Below are 6,016 nucleotides of genomic sequence, written 5' to 3'. Positions count from 1 at the left end.
ACTCGAGCAACGTTCCGCCACCCGAGATTTCTTGGTGAGTCATCATAATCCAGCGCAAAGCCTCCGTGCTTCTTTAGTTAGTATATAACTTTCGCCGGTTTTCTCTGTGGCGATTCTGCACTGAATGGGAAAAGAAGGAAAAGGGTGAGGGAGAGAGAAAAAGAAAAATACGAAGAGCAGACTATCTGAGCAGTATCACTGTCCCCGTTTGTTTCTCAGCTTCCGACTTTTTCTTCGACTCACAATACTGATGACTCTCGGCCGCTGTCTCTGGTTCTCGTCCTAAGTCCATAGGATATAGGAAAGGCAGAAAAGAGATGACAAATAACGGGAGATTCTTCTTAAGTGCATCTACATATACTGCCACTTGTATAATGGCCATACCGCTTCAGAGGGACGAATATAAACGCTATCGGGAAAATTATCCGGAACCATGAACACATGGCTGACCAACGTGCTTTTACCACCCTCTTCTCATTATCTAATCGTTATTACTAAAGATAAATGTAGCTCCAACTAGGCATGTCCCTCCAGATAGTAGAATAGGCAGACACCTTCCGACTCGATGCCCTTTCATTAAAAACATAGTGGTATTCGACGTCTTACCGATTGGGGAAAAGCCATTTTCGAAAGTGCATTGATATGAGGTTTTAAAGAAAATGACGCGGTAATACGTACCGGGCGATGCTATGAATTATTCTCGTTATCGGAGAAACTTTTTATCACGCTCCCGCTTCGGTATTTCCTTGTCTTCTTACACTTTTTTGTAACCGCGTAATTTATATTTAATATCCGATAGTGGTTATTAGCTGAATGGAACTTGCTCCGGGCCCCACCCACTATCGGAAAGTAGTGAAAAATCGATCGTTTATTCAGAAAGGAATTTGTTTCCGCCCAGATTATAAGAGAGATCGGGGCAAAGAGGTACTTCAGAAATTGTGAGATTTTTTTTTCTTTTCATCCTGGCAATTTGTTATATTTATCGAAAAAAGGGTCGAATGGACTGCTTTGAAGATTTTAATCACCTACATCATTAGTTCCGTTATTACTCTGCTGTCGTTTTGCTAAAAATAATTGATTGGAATCAATATTAGAATGAGAGCTTCTGCTTCAGGAGCATCGGTCTGCTTTAGTATACTAACTAATGGCAATGTGGAAAGTATGTCTTTTCTCCAAGCCTTCTGATGTATTCAAGGTCCGGTGAATGGATTTATTCGAGTGGTGGGTAAGTCTGGGTAGTAAGGTTCCCACAAATGTAAACCACGAACACGAGGATCATCATGAGCAACTCAAATGAACTCTACGCTCGAACACAGAATCTCTGCGCAGACACTCACGGAATCTCTTATCGTGTGGCCGACATTGGTGGGCTCAAAATCCCATCATACTCTGCACAGATATATTTTCTGCCGTAACATACGCCAGGAGCACTCATATCTTTGTAGATGCGGTTTGGAGTGTTTATTCTTACTACGGATCATGTGGAGCTGAGCTCATATGTGTTTACCACGGTATCAGGATGAGTCGATGAACATCCTGCCTCGATTCCTTTAGCCAGCGACGAGCCGATTCACTGCTCTCAACGTAATCCATAATTGTCTGCTTCTATAAAAATCCGTTATCAGGTGCACTGTAGATATGACTGATGGAGGTAAACTAAAAAGGTCGAGGATAACATGGTCTGGCGTTTCGATCGTTACGAGGAATCTGGCGGTTTCTTTATGGATGTTGGCCCACGCGTGGACGCTTAAATTTTTCTGATCACTAAAGCTTATGTGTGCTTTGTATATAGAGAAGCATTTTTATGATGGAATTTTCAGGCATCCATGCTGGGATTTTTGCCATAAAAGATAAAAACTTCGGTCCTTTTGACTGAGCCCTGCGCTGAGCATAATGACTTATCGATCGTCGTAACCCTTTGAGTTCAGCCGAGTTATCCGAAGCGTGTGCATCAGGTAAAGAGCCGAATACTCAGTGACGCGTAGATTTGGCTCGTGGTATCGTTCTCTTCCTATTCAGTGACGGACCATCCTTCAATGGAGGGGTCAATAGGGATTGAACTTTCGCCCATTCGCTCGTTACTTTTACGCTCATCATTCATGGAGCTTAGGTGAACTTGGACAGCTCGAAACTTCAATAACTCATTTCAATGTTCCATTGCAACGCGGAAACCAGAATGTTTGCAACTGTAAAGTGTGTAATTTCAAGGCAACATCGTTTTTTTTTGTCTTCGACGATTCCAACCGCCAAATTTTTAGTTTGCATCCTAATGAGGAACTGTGTGAAAGGAGGGCCTTGTGAAAAAATATTTAGAAGCAGCACGAGGGCATTTAAGGATTGGGAAAAGTATGTCATTTTGAAAGTTAATCTTCCTCGGCTTTCGACGCTTGTCACACTACACTTACGCTCGAAATAATGCTTAAAACTGCCTGATCTTACTTTCAAACAGTCAAATCGAAACATAGGTAAGTTCCTGATGGAACAAAATCGTTTATTAACCCGTATACACCACACTGGTGCAAATTTGCAGTTCGAATTTTCAAAAATTTTTATTTCATCCATGAATGTATGGAATTAAGCTTTACAACGAGACTTTTTAGAGGTAACAATTTCTTAGTAATCGATTACGATCCAAAAATTGAAAAATAGAGTTTTATTATATAAAAATGGGTAAGTTGAATAAAGGAATTTTTAAGGCCGAGACACTTGTAATTTTTGTCAGTGCAAATTTGCACCAGTGTGGTCTCTACGGGTTAATACCGGAGCATATTTTGTAATTCATGTCAGGTAATCCCTTTGCAGAGAAAAATCCGTAATATTCGAAAACATGTGTCACGACACTTCTATCAAAAAAATGTTTATACCCTGCTCAAAAGACGTAAATTTCATGACTAAAAGTAAAGTCTTCCATGCAGAGTACGTAAAAAAGTGTACAGATAAATTATGAATCATACGATCGCAATATCTGAGTAACGAGGTCAGCGAAGGCGGAGTAGTTGGCTACGGCTGTGTCATTCCTTTCATAAGAACTTCCCGTTCTTGCTTAGTGCGCTCAAGAGGAGACAAATAATCTTCATGAGCTCATTACCGCCATAACAAGACTGGGTTATGCCATCAACGTTAATAATTCCAAGCCTTAAATAAGCCGTACACTTCAGAGCGTATGCCGTTGATAACAGTCATGACAGACGGATGCGCCTCCATTATTCACCAGACCACTAATTGACGGACTCGACTCGTTTGCAGAGCACAACATATTCGAGTAACCAGTGTGTCTCGCACACCTCCCAGTTGCATTTGACTACATCATGTGTTTAGTTGTTGAACAGAAGAATTGAATGAATATAGTGTACGATCAGTAAATACGAGAGAAATTTAGTGTGGTACATTTAGGAACGCTATGGATTCATACATTTTATGAGAAACAGATGAAAATGAAAGAAGCGGTTAAGAATATTTCAATACAATGGATTTATCCTGTATTTTTATAGACTCTGAATCGAACAAGCTGATGTGTCATAAAGAAGTAGTATTGGATGAATGAAAGTAAGTCATAAAAATGTGGCGAAGAAGAACCCCTCACTGGCAGCAACTGGAAATGAAATGTAGTAAAAAAAAAAAAAAAAATAGTGGAAGATTGTCGAAATCCAGGGCCATCGCGAAAACCTGTCGAGTGGAGGAGCATCCAATTCAATCGCTCGGACCTAAATCCGACTTGCCAAAAGAAGTGCAAAAAAGAGACGGGAGAAGGAAGATGCAAGTAGAGAAAGAAGGGTACCGAGCTAAAAAGCGAGCTTATCTCGATAAGTCCAGTAATAAAATTGGCGTTTTGTTGGTCGTTGGGGGATATAGTATAAGTACCAGCCAGCCTCGCCCTCGCTTTAGGTTCAAACCTTCGGAGAACCATCGTTTGTAACGTTAGCCTAGCACGGGGGAAGGCGAAAGGAGAGCTTGCTTTTGCTAGTAGGACTGGAATGAACGTATTCGAACAGCCAATTGAAAGTTTTTACGGGGGATCTGTTTGGGGAAATCGCCAGGAGGCCATTCAGCCAGTCCATCATGGCCGGGCCGGACTAAGACCATTGCAGGCACTTCGAAGATTTTCTAAAGGCCAGCTCCGTTGGTTCTACAGTTTTCTACCACAGCTATCGCTACAAGCGGGCTCTCAAGTCCTCTCTACCGTACTCTGCCAAGCTTGTTCTAATATAACTCTTTTCCTTTCTAGCTCACTGCTCTGTCGGAGCTCTGTGTCGAAGACGAAGGTTCTTTTTTCATTGGAAGCCTCATTGCCTTTTTCTCGTCTCTCAGTCGCTTAAGCTCGCACTACCCTCTCGACCACCGATTCACCATGGACCCAGGGGGACCGGTCAATGCTCGCGAAAATTGGCTTCTAAATCTTGCGGCTGGAATGAAGCCCTTACCGCTCACTCTTCCGTCTCCCTTCGTCTCGCTCTCTCCCTCTCTTGTCTTCTTCCACGCTGCGTTCTCAGGCGAGCTCCTCCTCAACTAGCCTTTCAATCGACCTACAGCTTCCTCTACTTTTCCACATTGGTGCCAATGAGAAACTACCGAAGTCCGCTCATTGTCGAAGTCTTACGATGAAAAAGGTACGAATCTTTTTCATCTTTTTTTCCTGCAACACACAATCCGGGCGGTCGGGTACTCATCAAAACTCGGTAACCACAGCGTACCCGTAGCACTCCGCTACTACGAAAAGATAATTTTTTTTTAGTCTCGCAGCTTCATAAGACCCTATTCAATGGTCGACATTGAAATTAAAAAAATATGATTGCTGAAGCAGGAACAATTAAAATACTATTTTTCAATTAGTAGTCATCGGAATGAATTTAAGTGATGAGGCATAGCAAATGGCAAAACACCAAAAATTAGAACTTTCTGTGAACGTAATGAGACCCTTTGATCGGCTTTATGAATATCTTTGATTTGATTAACGAGAATCGGCAAGTATTTTGTATCTTCCATCAGAGTTTACGTACGACATCGAATCTTTTCGGAATGGTTTTCGGTGTCTTGGACGGTAAGAAATTTTAATTTTCCAAATGCCACGATTTCTTCGACTCGAAACAAGGGTCAACAGAAAAGTATTCTTTTTTTTTAATTACATTTACATTTTTTATTCATCTCTGTTTCTCGTTGTGGAGAATTTTTCGCCGATTATTTTTGGCGAAGTTGTTGATAGGCTTTTGTTACTAATTTTATAAAATTCCATTCTTTATATACGATTTTTATGCCTTGAGTGCATGAGAAGACAGTCTAATTATTCGAGGTTAACTTTTCATCATATTCCTTTCGTCGCAAACTATCTATGTTCCGCCTAATTGCAATTATACCTCTGAGTCGTTTTGGTTATTCCCTATTCATTTCACTTTTTGATCCCTTTATGTCGAGGTACCTTTGTCCTTTCAGTGACCTCGTGAGACCTTCCGCTTTTCTTATTCAGTACATTCAAACAATTCATTGTGTGGAATAAAAGTGGGTCGTTGAGTTACTGCTCCATGACGTTTTTCAACTCGGTGTAATGCATATACTCGGACTTTCAACAAAAGCTAAAAAGCAGCCCTATGAAAAAGAAAATTACCTTCTGTTGCATTAAGAAGCTTCATTTTCCGGTCTCGAGAAACCATCCAGAATTATGACCTAATTTACTGGGACAACTCAGACCATTTCGACTTGATTATTTTGAAAATTCAACTCTCAGCTCTGCCTTTTCTCTCTAAACGTAAAATGGCATTATTTTGTGATGAATAATAGATCGTTTAATCGCTCGAAACAACCCTTTAAAAAATGTCCTTTCCACTTATCAAGGAATCACCGTTCTCTTAAAAAATTCATCGTAAGTGCCTCGAAACTCTTTTGATCGCCAAATGGGAGTTAACCGCTGTAATATTAATCTCCAGTATTGAAGTCACATCTCATCTCAGCTTGAAATGAAAGTTATGGTAGGACACCTCGACGTGTACCTAAACACCGGAATATTCGTTGACGCACGTGCAGT

The 6,016-nt window shown here is 40.9% G+C and overlaps 1 long non-coding RNA gene across 1 annotated transcript; it reads left to right on the top strand.

The window, feature by feature from the left end:
• Positions 1-3,384: 3,384 nt before the first annotated feature.
• LOC122409136 (uncharacterized) lies at positions 3,385-4,272 on the top strand. Its single transcript, XR_006260608.1, has 2 exons — positions 3,385-4,119; positions 4,226-4,272. It is a non-coding gene; the product is annotated as an uncharacterized lncRNA (long non-coding RNA).
• Positions 4,273-6,016: the final 1,744 nt, after the last annotated feature.

The sequence above is a fragment of the Venturia canescens genome, chromosome 4 (assembly GCF_019457755.1).
Source record: "Venturia canescens isolate UGA chromosome 4, ASM1945775v1, whole genome shotgun sequence".
Classification (NCBI taxonomy): domain Eukaryota; kingdom Metazoa; phylum Arthropoda; class Insecta; order Hymenoptera; family Ichneumonidae; genus Venturia; species Venturia canescens.
Note: the sequence above shows the minus strand (reverse complement) of the source record. Positions and strands in the feature narration are given on the sequence as shown.